The sequence below is a fragment of the Rattus norvegicus genome, chromosome 11, assembly GCF_036323735.1.
Source record: "Rattus norvegicus strain BN/NHsdMcwi chromosome 11, GRCr8, whole genome shotgun sequence".
NCBI classification, from domain to species: Eukaryota; Metazoa; Chordata; class Mammalia; order Rodentia; family Muridae; genus Rattus; species Rattus norvegicus.
In genome coordinates, this window is record NC_086029.1 from 87,127,187 (window position 1) to 87,140,815 (window position 13,629).

The window sequence follows — 13,629 nt, forward strand, 5'->3', positions numbered from 1 at the left end:
TATGAGTTTTCCTCTTAGCACAGCTTTCATTGTGTCCCATAAGTTTGGGTATGTTGTACCTTCATTTTCATTAAATTCTAAAAATTTTTTAATTTCTTTCTTTATTTCTTCCTTGACCAGGTTATCATTGAGTAGAGCATTGTTCAATTTCCACGTATATGTGGGCATTCTTCCCTTATCATTATTGAAGACAAGTTTTAGGCCGTGGTGGTCCGATAGCACGCATGGGATTATTTCTATCTTTCTGTACCTGTTGAGGCCCGTTTTTTGACCAATTATATGGTCAATTTTGGAGAAAGTACCATGAGGAGCTGAGAAGAAGGTATATTCTTTTGCTTTAGGATAGAATGTTCTATAAATATCCGTTAAGTCCATTTGGCTCATGACTTCTCTTAGTCTGTCGACATCACTGTTTAATTTCTGTTTCCATGATCTGTCCATTGATGAGAGTGGGGTGTTGAAATCTCCTACTATTATTGTGTGAGGTGCAATGTGTGTTTTGAGCTTTAGTAAGGTTTCTTTTACGTATGTAGGTGCCCTTGTATTTGGGGCATAGATATTTAGGATTGAGAGTTCATCTTGGTGGATTTTTCCTTTGATGAATATGAAGTGTCCTTCCTTATCTTTTTTGATGACTTTTAGTTGGAAATTGATTTTATTTGATATTAGAATGGCTACTCCAGCTTGCTTCTTCTGACCATTTGCTTGGAAAGTTGTTTTCCAGCCTTTCACTCTGAGGTAGTGTCTGTCTTTGTCTCTGAGGTGTGTTTCCTGTAGGCAGCAGAATGCAGGGTCCTCGTTGCGTATCCAGTTTGTTAATCTATGTCTTTTTATTGGGGAGTTGAGGCCATTGATATTGAGAGATATTAAGGAATAGTGATTATTGCTTCCCGGTATATTCATATTTGGATGTGAGGTTATGTTTGTGTGCTTTCATTCTCTTTGTTTTGTTGCCAAGACGATTAGTTTCTTGCTTCTTCTAGGGTATAGCTTGCCTCCTTATGTTGGGCTTTACCATTTATTATCCTTTGTAGTGCTGGATTTGTAGAAAGATATTGTGTAAATTTGGTTTTGTCATGGAATATCTTGGTTTCTCCATCAATGTTAATTGAGAGTTTTGCTGGATACAGTAACCTGGGCTGGCATTTGTGTTCTCTTAGGGTCTGTATGACATCAGTCCAGGATCTTCTGGCCTTCATAGTTTCTGGCGAGAAGTCTGGTGTGATTCTGATAGGTCTGCCTTTATATGTTAGTTGACCTTTTTCCCTTACTGCTTTTAATATTCTTTCTTTATTTTGTGCGTTTGGTGTTTTGACAATTATGTGACAGGAGGTGTTTCTTTTCTGGTCCAATCTATTTGGACTTCTGTAGGCTTCTTGTATGTCTATGGGTATCTCTTTTTTTAGATTAGGGAAGTTTTCTTCTATGATTTTGTTGAAGATATTTACTGGTCCTTTGAGCTGGGAGTCTTCACTCTCTTCTATACCTATTATCCTTAGGTTTGATCTTCTCATTGAGTCCTGGATTTCCTGTATGTTTTGGACCAGTAGCTTTTTCCGCTTTACATTATCTTTGACAGTTGAGTCAATGATTTCTATGGAATCTTCTGCTCCTGAGATTCTCTCTTCCATCTCTTGTATTCTGTTGGTGAAGCTTGTATCTACAGCTCCTTGTCTCTTCTTTTGGTTTTCTATATCCAGGGTTGTTTCCATGTGTTCTTTCTTGATTGCTTCTATTTCCATTTTTAATTCCTGCAACTGTTTGATTGTGTTTTCCTGGAATTCTTTCAGGGATTTTTGTGTCTCCTCTCTATGGGCTTCTACTTGTTTATTTATGTTTTCCTGGAATTCTTTCAGGGATTTTTGTGTCTCCTCTCTATGGGCTTCTACTTGTTTATTTATGTTTTCCTGGAATTCTTTCAAGCATTTTTGCGATTCCTCTCTGTAGGCTTCTACTTGTTCTCTAAGGGAGTTCTTCACGTCTTTCTTGAAGTCCTCCAGCATCATGATCAAAAATGATTTTGAAACTAGATCTTGCTTTTCTGGTGTGTTTGGATATTCCATGTTTGTTTTGATGGGAGAATTGGGCTCCGATGGTGCCATGTAGTCTTGGTTTCTGTTGCTTGGGTTACTGCGCTTGCCTCTTGCCATCAGATTATCTCTAGTGTTACTTTGTTCTGCTATTTCTGACAGTGGCTAGACTGTCCTATAAGCCTGTGTGTCAGGAGTGCTGTACACCTGTTTTCCTCTCTTTCAGTCAGTTATGGGGACAGAGTGTTCTGCTTTCGGGCATGTAGTTTTTCCTCTCTACAGGTCTTCAGCTGTTCCTGTGGGCCTGTGTCTTGAGTTCACCAGGCAGCTTTCTTGCAGCAGAAAATTTGGTCTTACCTGTGGTCCCGAGGCTCAAGTTCGCTCGTGGGGTTCTGCCCACGGGCTCTCTGCAGCGGCAGCAACCAGGAAGACCTGTGCCGCCCCTTCCAGGAGCTTCAGTGCACCAGAGTTCCAGATGGTCTTTGGCTTTTTCCTCTGGCGTCCGAGATGCGTGTGCAGGGAGCAGTCTCTTCTGGTTTCCCAGGCTTGTCTGCCTCTCTGTAGGTTTAGCTCTCCCTCCCACGGGATTTGGGTGCAGAGAACTGTTTATCCGGTCTGTTTCCTTCAGGTTCCGGCAGTGTCTCAGGCAGGGGTCCTGCCGCTCCTGGGCCCTCCCCCACGGGAGCCCAGAGGCCTTATACAGTTTCCTCTTGGGCCAGGGATGTGGGCAGGGGTGAGCAGTGTTGGTGGTCTCTTCCGCTCTGCAGCCTCAGGAGTGCCCACCTGACCAGGCGGTTGGCTCTCTCTCTCACGGGGTCTGGCCTGTTCTTCTTTTTTAAAGATAATTAATTAAAGGGAAACATTACCGATGGATGTATAAGGAGTCATTCCTTTAACATGAGTCTCACACACAGCAAAAGTTTTAACCCATACACAGGAGCTGCTGTTAGCATTTACATCATGCTTGACTCATGCATCCTGCCTGAGAAACACAAGTCCAGTATCTACTTTCCCCACCTCTTCAGAAAACTCCTTCAGGTAAGGACCCAAGGTAGAGAGATCCTAGACCCTTATAGCCAACTTCATCCATCTCTGCCAGTTCCAGCCACGACTGCCTCGTATTCATGATCCCTTCCTTAAACAGAAACTCTACACTCCTGAAGCACCAAACTCATGCCTTCATGCTTGCAAGACAAGCACATTACTGAATGAGCTGTTCTTCCAGATCCCACATATTGTTTCTTTAAATAAACTTTTTGTGGGCCTAGTACTCTTTCCTTTTTCCTGATAGAATCATGATAATATGAACATCGATTCACATGGTGGTTTTCCAAAAGGTACATAGGCTTTTCCATTTTTATTCTTTTTTCTTCTCTAACAGAGCAACATTATTTCCCCCGGCATCCAATAAAGCCTGCTTCTGAAACTGCCTAATTAAATGACATGGTTGAATTGAAACTGCAGCTTACTTAGAGACTAATTTAATGTTGTATCTTTGGACAGTTGTTGGAGCAAAAGTGGTGATCTCCCCTGTGTGTTTAGGGGTGACAGCACTCCTGGGAGACCAGCTCTCTCCAGGTAGGATTTAGGTGAGGAGGAATTCATGAAATTCATAGGCAAATGCATGGAACTAGAAAATAGCATCCTGAGTGCAGCAACTCAGTCACACATGGTGTGTGCTCACTGATAAGTAGGTATTAGCCCAAAGGCTTGGAATACCCAAGATACAATTCACAGACCAGATGAAGTTCAAGAAGAAGGAAGACCAAAATGTGGATGTTTCAGTCCTACTTCGAAGGGGGAACTAAATACTCAAGGGAGATAGGGAGTGGGAGGGACTTGGGAGGAAGAGAGGAAGGGGAGGAGAAAAAAGGTGGCAGGATCAGGTATGGAAGGTGACAGGGATGATATATAGAAGATCAGGAATTTGAACAGAGATGTGTAGCAATTGGGGATGGGGAACTAGGTGTAGCCACCAGGAAGTCCCATATGCCAAAAAAGCAAGGGCCTCCCAGGACCCAACATGGATAAGATTAGCTGAAATGCCCAACAAAGGGAAGGGAGAACCTGTAGACACCACATCCTGAGGTTAGGGAAGGTCACTGGTTGGGGGATGGTGTCACCCACTCATCTCCAAATTCTTAGCCTAGAAGGACTCTTGTCTAAAGAAAATATGGGGGCAAAGTGTAGAGCAGAGACTAAAGGAAAGGCCATCCAGAGACTGCTCCACCTGGAGATCCATCCCACATACAAACAACAAACCCAGACACTATTGTGAATACCAAGAAGTGCTTGCTGATAGGAGCTGGTTATAGTCTTCTATAGAGGCTCTGCCAGAGCTTGACAAACACAGAGTCTGAGGCTTACAGCCAATCATTGGACTTAGAACAGGGACCCCAGTGGTGAAAAAGACTCAAAGAACAAAGGGGTTTGCAACCCCATAGGAAGAACAAAAATATCAACCAAACAGACCAATCAGAGCTCCCAGGGACTAAACCACCAACCAAAAAGTATACATGGAGGGACCCATGGTTCTAGCTGCATATGTAGCAGAAGATGGCGTTGCCTGGCATCCATAGGAGGAAAAGCCCTTAGTCCTGTGAAGGTTCAATTTCACCAGTGTAAGGGAAAGCCAGGGCAGTGAGGTGGGAGTGGGTGGAAAGAAGAAGACCCTCATAGTAGCAGGGGTAAGGGGATGGGAGATGGTATTTTGAGAGGGGAAACTGGGAAAGGGGAAAACATTTGAAATGTAAATACATAAAATATCCAATAAAACGTTACGTCTTTTACACTGTTCTTGAAACTTTCCTGAAAGTTTAAAATTATCTTGACAATATGAATTATTTTGGTGTAGCCTTGTGTTGAAAATCAATGATATATGTATATATATATATATATATATATATGATCAGTATATTTATTATAAACTTGAAAAATGTAACTGTCATCCTTGTTCAGTTCAAGTGTGTAAGTTTGTGCAATCATTTTGATGAGTCTTTATGTGTGTAGCTTCTAATATTACTAGGAGACACACTCACATAAAAATTCATGAACTTCTGGTTCCTACAATCTTTCCACGCATTCGTCTTCAATGTTCTGTGACTCTTAGTTCAGGAGTGTTTTGCAGCCGTATTGATTTGGACTGTCTCCGTAACTCTTTATTTCCACTGTTTGATGTTTTCTGTAGTCATACCCATCTGTTTCAAAGAGAAGATTTCTTGATGAGGGGTGGAGACAACTCTTACCCTTGGGTATGATGAGAAATCTTAAGAGGTAGTTGTTAAGGATTATGCTGGTTTAATATATAAGGAGTTATAGTTCCTCTAACAACCGTGACTTCAGCACTGAGTAGCTAGCTACATCTCCAGGATAGCCAGAGTTTCCATTTTGTTGAGTGGGTCTTAAGTCCAACTAGAGAGCTGAAGGTTACCACCAAGGTATGTGTGTCACTACTGAACATTTAGGGTTATTGTGCCATGATTGTCTTCGTTGTGTTCGAAAGACATCATAGCTGTGTTTGACTGTTGAATATCCATTTTCTTTAGAAGCCTGAAGGTTACTTTAATTAATCCTCAGATGGGGCACATTCACAGCAGTTCTAATTCAGCATTCTCTGGGTCCTATTTAATTACATGGTGTCTTAAGCAATAGGCTGCCTATTTTGGGAGTTTCTCAAAAAATTAAAAGAAGTTTCATTGTGTCTGGTATTGGGGCTTTTCTTAAGTGGCTTTTGTTCTTAAAGGAAGTACAGACAGCCCAGAGGAGGAAAGATCATTAAAACTAAATAAAAAATATTCCAAATTAATAAGGTAGAATATATTTATGAAAATACTGGAAATAAATAATCTCACACTATTAAAACTGAAAGAAGAGAAACACACACAACCACCACTACCACCAAAATAATAGAAAGCAACAATCATTGATCACTGATATCTCTCAATATCCATGGTCTCAAATCCCCAATAAAAACACACAGCCTAAGAGAATAGATGGAAGACCAGGATTCATTCTTCTGCTGCATCCAAGAAACAGAGTGTAATATCAAGGATAGACATTTCCTCAGCACAAAAGACTAGAAAAGGTATATTCCAAGCAAATAAATCTGAGAAGGAAAGTGGTATAGACATTTTAATATCTAACAAAATAGACTTCAAAAAAACTAATCAAAAGAGATGGGAAAGGACACCAATACTTATAAAACAACAACAAAATACCAAGATGACGTTACAATTCTTAACGTGTATGCTCTAAGCCCAAGGACACCCAAGTTAATAAAAGAAACACTGTTATAGCTTCAATAACATATTGAGTCTTACATACTGATAATAGAAGACATCAGCCTCACTCTCACCATTGGACAAGTCATCCATACAAAAACTAAAATGAGAAATCCCAGAGATAACAGATATTATAAATCAAATGGAACCAACAGAAATTTATATTTACTGAACATTTTGCCCAACACAGACAAGTATACTTTCTTTTCAGCAATTTATGGAACCTTCTCCAAAATTGGCAACATATTAGACACAAAGCAAGTCTCAATGGATACAAGAAAATTAAAAGAATTTCCTGTATCCTATCAGATGACTATGGATTAAAGCTGGATATCAACAACATACTAAAACACGTGAAAACCAAAATCCAGAACAAGTCCCAGATATCTCTACACACCCTTAAAGCAAGATTCAGGTCTAAACTCTCATTTCATGAAGATGATAAAAAACCTTAAGAAGGACAAAAGTAACTCTCTTAAAGAAAGGGAACACCCTCATAGAAGAAGGGGGAGGGGGATGGTATAGGAGGTTTATGGATAGGTAACCAGGAAAGGGAATAACATTTGAAATGTAAATAAAAAATATCCAATATAAAAAAGAAAAAGTATACAGAAGACAATGAAAACTGTAAATCTACCATCAGACAGAAAATATTTGTTCAATTCTGGTATATATTGTACATGGTTACATTCATAAATTTATAAGGCTCATGTAGATACTGTTTTAGAATCATACAATATACATGCAAATAAGTGTAGATGTATAGATTCAATCCAAAATTCAATCTAAAATCTCTGGCAAGGCCATCTTTTCTTTTTGTTTACTTTTTTTTAAAGCTAAATCTTGCTTTTAGACTTCTAGGTTTTGTTTTCAACTTTTAGCCATTGTCATCAAAGTTAAACAAGTATCTTCAGATCTTTACCTCTTCAAATGAGCAAGTCTTTTATCTCTCTTAGAGACAGAGCTAACATGGCTGATGATGTGTTTTCTTTTCAAAGAGTTGATTTTGCACCTAATATTAAATAAAATGACCCGATCTTTTTTTTAAAGAAAGAAATATAGAACACAAGTAAACAAGTAGAAGCCCTTAAAGAGGAAATACATAAATCCCTTAAAGAAATACAGGTGAACACAATCAAGCAGGTGAAGGAATTGGACAAAATCATCCAGTATCTGAAAATGGAAATAGGGTCATTAAAGAAAACTCAAAGAGAGACAGCCCTGGAGATGCAAAACCTAGAAGAGAGAACAGAAGTAACAGATGGAACCATCACCAACGGAATGCAAGGGACAGAGGAGAGAACCTTAGGGACAGAAGATAGAATAGAAGACATTGACACAGCAGTCAGGGAACACAAAAAGCAAAAAGCTCCTACCTCAAAACATTCAAGAAATCCAGGACACATTGAAAAGACAGAACCTGAGAATAATAAGTGTATTATAGGTGAAGATTCCCAACTCAAAGGGCCAGCAAACATCTTCCACACAATTATAGAAGAAAACTTTCCTAACCCAAAGAAAAGAATGCCCAGAAACATACAAGAAGCCTACAGAATGCCAAACAAATGGGACCAGAAAAGAAATCCCTCTCATCACATAATAATTAAAGCACCAAATGCACGGAACAAAGAAAGAATATTGAAATCAGTTAGGGAAAAAGGTCAAGTAACATATAACGGCAGATCTATCAGAATTATACCAGACTTTTCACCAAAAACTAAAAGCCAGAAGATTCTGGGCAGATGTCATACAGACATTAAGAGAACAAAAATGCCAGCACAGGTTTCTATACCCTCACAAAACTCGCAATTACCATAGATGGAAAAATCAACGTATTTCATGACAAAACCAAATTTAAACAATATTGTTCCACCAATCTAGCCCTACAACAGATAATAAAAGCAAAAATCCAACACAAGAAGGGAAACTACACCTAGGAAAAAGCAAGAAATTAGACTTTTCACAACAAACCCAAAAGAAGATACCCTCAAAAACAATTCCACCTCTAACAACAAAAATAACAGGAAGCAACAATCATTTGTCCCTAATATCACTCAATGTCAGTGGACTAAATTCCCCAATAAAAAGACATAAGCTAACAGAGTGGACACACAGACACGATTCAGCATTTTGATGCATACTAGAAACATACCTCAGAGTCATAGATAGATATTACCTCAAAGTAAAAGGTTGGAAAATTTTTTTTCCATGCAAATGGTGTCAAGAAAAAAGGTGGAGTAGCCATTCTAATATCCAACAAAATAGACTTTCAACAAAAAATTATCATATATATGGGGATCGTCAAAGGAAAAATCCACCAAGATGAACTATCAGTTCTGAACATCTTTGCCCCAAATGTAAGGGCACCCAAATTTTTAAAAGAACATTATTAAAGCTCAAAGCACACATTGAAGCTCACACAATAATAATAGGATATTTCAATCCCCATTCTCACCAATGGACAGATCATGAAAACAGAAACTAAAGAGAGACACAGTGAAACTAAAAGAAGTTATGAACCAAATGGATATCTACAGAACATTTCACCCTAAAACAAAAGGGTATGCCTTCTTCTCGGTAACTCATGATACCTTCTCAAAAACTGACCATATACTTGGACACAAAACAAACCTCAACAGATACAAGAACATTGACTAATCATGTATATTCTATCAGACAACCATGGACTAACACTGGTCTTCGATATCAACAAAAACAACAGAAAACTCACATATATGGAAGGTGAACAACTATCTACTCAGTGATATCTTGGTCATGGAGGAAATAAAAAAATTAAAGACTTTTTAGAATTTAATGAAAATGAAAGCACAGCATATCCAAACATATGGGAAAGCAGCGCTAAGAGGAAAATTCATAGCTTTGAGTGCACCCCTCCAAATGGAGAGATCTTTTCTTTTTTTTTATTAACTTGAGTATTTCTTATTTACATTTCGAATGTTATTCCCTTTCCCGGTTTCTGGGCAAACATCCCCTAATCCCTCCCCCTCCCCTACTTTATGGGTGTTCCCCTCCCCAACCTCCCCCCATTACCACCCTCCCCCCAACAATCACGTTCACTGGGGGTTCAGTATTAGCAGGACCAAGGGCTTCCCCTTCCACTGGTGCTCTTACTAGGATATTCATTGCTACCTATGAGGTCAGAGTCCAGGGTCAGTCCATGTATAGTCTTTAGGTAGTGGCTTAGTCCCTGGAAGCTCTAGTTGCTTGGCATTGTTGTACATATGGGGTCTCGAGCCCCTTCAAGCTCTCAAATGGAGAGATCTTAGAGTAGCAGTTTAACAGCTTATCAGAAAGCTCTAGAACAGAAGGAAGTAAATATACCCAAGAGCAATAGACAGCAGGAAATAATCAAACTCAGGACTGAAATCAACCAAGTAGAAACAAAAAGAACTCTACAAAAAAAATCAACAAAACTAGGAGCTGGTTCTTTGCGAAAATCAACCAGAGAGATAAACCCTTAGCCAGATGACCAGAGGGCACAGAAACAGTATCCAATTAACAAAATCAGGAGTGAAAAGGGAGATATAACAAAAGAAACTGAGGAAATAAAAAAAAATAACCGGGTCCTACTACAAAAGTTTATAATCAAGAAAACTGGAAAATCTGGATGAAATGGATGATTTCCTAGACAGATACCAGGCACTAATGTTAAATTGGGATCAGAAAAACCATCTAAAGAGCATGAATATTGATGCAATAATAATCAATAAAGTTCTTACAAACCAAATCTAAGAACACATCAAATGATCATCCACCATGATCAGGTAGGCTTCATCTCAGAAATGCTAGAATGGTTCAATATGGGGAAATCCATCAATATGATCCACTATATTATCAAACTCAAAGAAAAAGATCACATGATCATCTCATTAGGTGCTGAAAATTCCTTTGACAAAATACAACACTCAATTATGTTAAAAGTATTGGAGAGATCAACAACTCACTGTGCATACCAAAATGTAATTTAAAAAAATATGCAGCAAACCAATAGCCAACATAACACTAAAGGGAGAGAAACTCAAAGCGATCCCATTAAAATCAGGGACAAGTCAAGGTTGCCTACTCTCTCCCTACCTATTCAATATAGTACTCAAAGTTCTAGCCAGAGAAACTAGATGAGAAAAAGAGATCAACGAATACAAATTGGGAAGGAAGAAGCCAAGATATCATTATTTGCAGATGATATGACAGTATACATAATCAACCCTAAAATTCTACCGGAGAGCTCCTCCTACATCTCATAAACCACTTCTTAAAATGGCTGGATATAAAATTAACTCAAATAAATCAGTACCTTTCCCCTACTCAAAGCATAAAAGGGCTGAGAAAGCAATTAGGGAAACAACACATTTCACAATAGTCACAAAATAATATAAAATATCTTAGTGTAATTCTTTTTTCTTTTCTCATTAAACTTGTTTTAATGGGTCTCAAAATTCTGTGACAGATTTTTGGTCAAGTCGTTTCCATTAAAAAGTACTGATTTTGAAAACTAATAACTTAAAACTGCCACACACACACACACAAAAAAAAAATGGTCCACAAAACACTTTTTCCTTCTGAAGGTTTTACGATGCATTGTTATCATTAACCAGTCTTTTACTATTAAACTTAAATGGCCAATTGATACAAACAGTTCTGAGACCGTTCTTCCACCACTGATTAAGACTGGGGTGGCAGGGGTTAGGGATAATACTCATTTAGCCTTCTGAGCTTTCTGGGCAGACTTGGTGACTTTGCCAGCTCCTGCAGCCTTCTTGCCCACAGCTTTGATGACACCCACAGCAACTGTCTGCCTCATGTCACGAACAGCAAAACGACCAAGTGGAGATAGTCAGAGAAGCTCTCAACACACCTGGGCATGCCAGGGACCATGTCAACAATGGCAGCATCACCAGACTTCAAGAATTTGGGGCCATCTTCCAGCTTCTTACCAGAATGACGATCTATCTTCTCTTTAAGCTCAGCAAACTTGCATGCTATGTGGGCCGTGTGATAATCCAGAACAGGAGCATAGCCAGCACTAATTTGGCCTGGATGGTTCAGGATAATAACCTGAGCAGTGAGGCCAGCTGCTTCCATTGGTGGGTCATTTTTGCTGTCACCAGCTACATTGCTACATCTAACATCTTTGACAGACACGTTCTTTACATTGAAGCCCACATTGTCCCCAGGCAGAGCTTCACTCAAAGCTTCATGCTGCATTTCCACAGACTTGACTTCAGTTGTTACATTAACTGGAGCAAAGGTAACCACCATGCCAGGTTTGAGAACACCAGTTTCCACTCGGCCTACGGGGACAGTGCCAATGTCCCCAATTTTATAGACATCCTGGAGGGGTAGTCGCAGAGGCTTGTCAGTTGGACAAGTTGGCAGCAGAATGCAGTCCAAAGCTTCCAGCAGTGTGGTGACACTGGCACTGCCATCTCTGTGGGTGACTTTCCATCCATTGAACATATAAGGCATATAAGCACTTGGCTCCAGCATGTTGTCACCATTTCAACCAGAAATTGGCACAAATACTACTACGTCAGGGTTGTGGCCAATTTTGTTAATATAGGTGCTGACTTCCTTAATGATTTCCTCGTATCTCTTCTGATTGTATGGTGGCTTGGTGGAATCCATTTTGTTGACACCAACAATTAGCTATTTCACACTCAAGGTGTAAGCCAGAAGAGCATGCTCACAGACCTGCCCGTTCTAAGAGATACCAGCTTCAAATTCACCAACACCAGCAGCAACAATCAGGACAGCACAGTCAGCCTGAGATGTGCCTGTAATCATGTTCTTGATGAAGTCTCTGTGTCCTGGGGCATCAATGATAGTCACATAGTACTTGCTGGTCTCAAATTTCCACAGGGAGGTGTCAGCAGTGATACCTTGCTCACGCTCAGCTTTCAGTTTGTCCAAGACCCAGGCATTCTTGAAGGAGCCTTTTCCCATCTCAGCAGCTTCCTTTTCAAACTTTTCGATGGTTCTTTTGTCGATTCCACCACATTTGTAGATCAGGTGGCCGGTTGTGGTGGACTTGCTGGAATTTACGTGTCCAATTATGATGATGTTGATGCGAGTCTTTTCCTTTTCCATTTTTGCTTTGAATTAGCGGTGGCTTTCACAACACCTGTGTTCTGACGGCAAACCCGTTGCGAAAAAGCTCTTAGTGTAATTCTAACCAAGCAAGTGAGAGATCTGTATGACAAGAACTTCAAGTCTCCAAAGAAAAAAAATCAAAGATCTCAGAAAATGAAAAAATCCTCCCACATTCATGCTTTGGCAGGGTTAAAATAGTAAAAATGGCCATCTTACCAAAAGCAATCCACAGATCCAATGCAATCTCCATCAAAGTTATAACTCAATTCTTCGTAGAGTTAGAAAAGCAATATTTATATTCATTTGGAATAATAAAACCTAAGATAGCAAAAACTATTCACATCAATAAAAGAAACTGTGGGGGAGTCAACATCCCTGGCCTCAAACTATACTATAGAGCAATAGTGACAGGCAAGTATATCACTGGAATAGAACTGAAGACCCAGAAATGAACCCACATATTTATAGTCACTTGATCTTTGACAGAGAAGCTAAAACCATCCAGTGGAAAAAAAGACAGCATCTTCAACAAATGGTGCTGGTTCAATTGGAGGTCCCCATGTAAAAGTGATCTGTTCTTATCTCCTTGTATAAAGTTCAAGTCCAAGTGGATGAGGAACCTCCGTATAAAACCAGATACAATGAAACTAAAGAAAGGAAAGTGGGGAAGACCCTTGAACACATAAGCATAGAAGAAAACTTCCTGAACAGAACACCAATGGCTTAAGCTCTAAGATCCAGAATTGGTAATTGAGACCTCATAAAATTGCAAAGCTTCTGTAAGAGACTGTCAATAGGACAAAACAGCAATCTACAGACTGGGAAAAGATCTTTACAACCCTATATCTAATAGAGGACTAACATCAAAATATACAAACAACTCAAGAAGTAAGACTCTAGAGAACCAAACAACCCTATTAAAAATGGTGCACTGAGCTAAACAGAATTCTCAACTGAGGAATCTCTAATGGCTGAGAAGCACTTAAAGAAATGTTCAACATTGATAGACATCAGGGAAATGCAAATCAAAACAACCCTTACTCCAGTCGGAATGACGAAGATGAAAAACACAGGTGACAGCACATGTTTTCGAGGATGTAGAGAAAGAGGAACACTCCTCCATTGCTGGTGGGATTGCAAGCTGGTACAGCCACTCTGGAAATCAGTCTGGCAGTTCCTCAGAAAATTGGAAATAGTTCTACTTGAGG

General features: G+C 39.5%; 1 pseudogene; it reads right to left on the reverse strand.

Moving 5' to 3' along the window:
* Positions 1-10,850: 10,850 nt before the first annotated feature.
* Positions 10,851-12,479, reverse strand: Eef1a1-ps11 (eukaryotic translation elongation factor 1 alpha 1, pseudogene 11; annotated as a pseudogene).
* Positions 12,480-13,629: the final 1,150 nt, after the last annotated feature.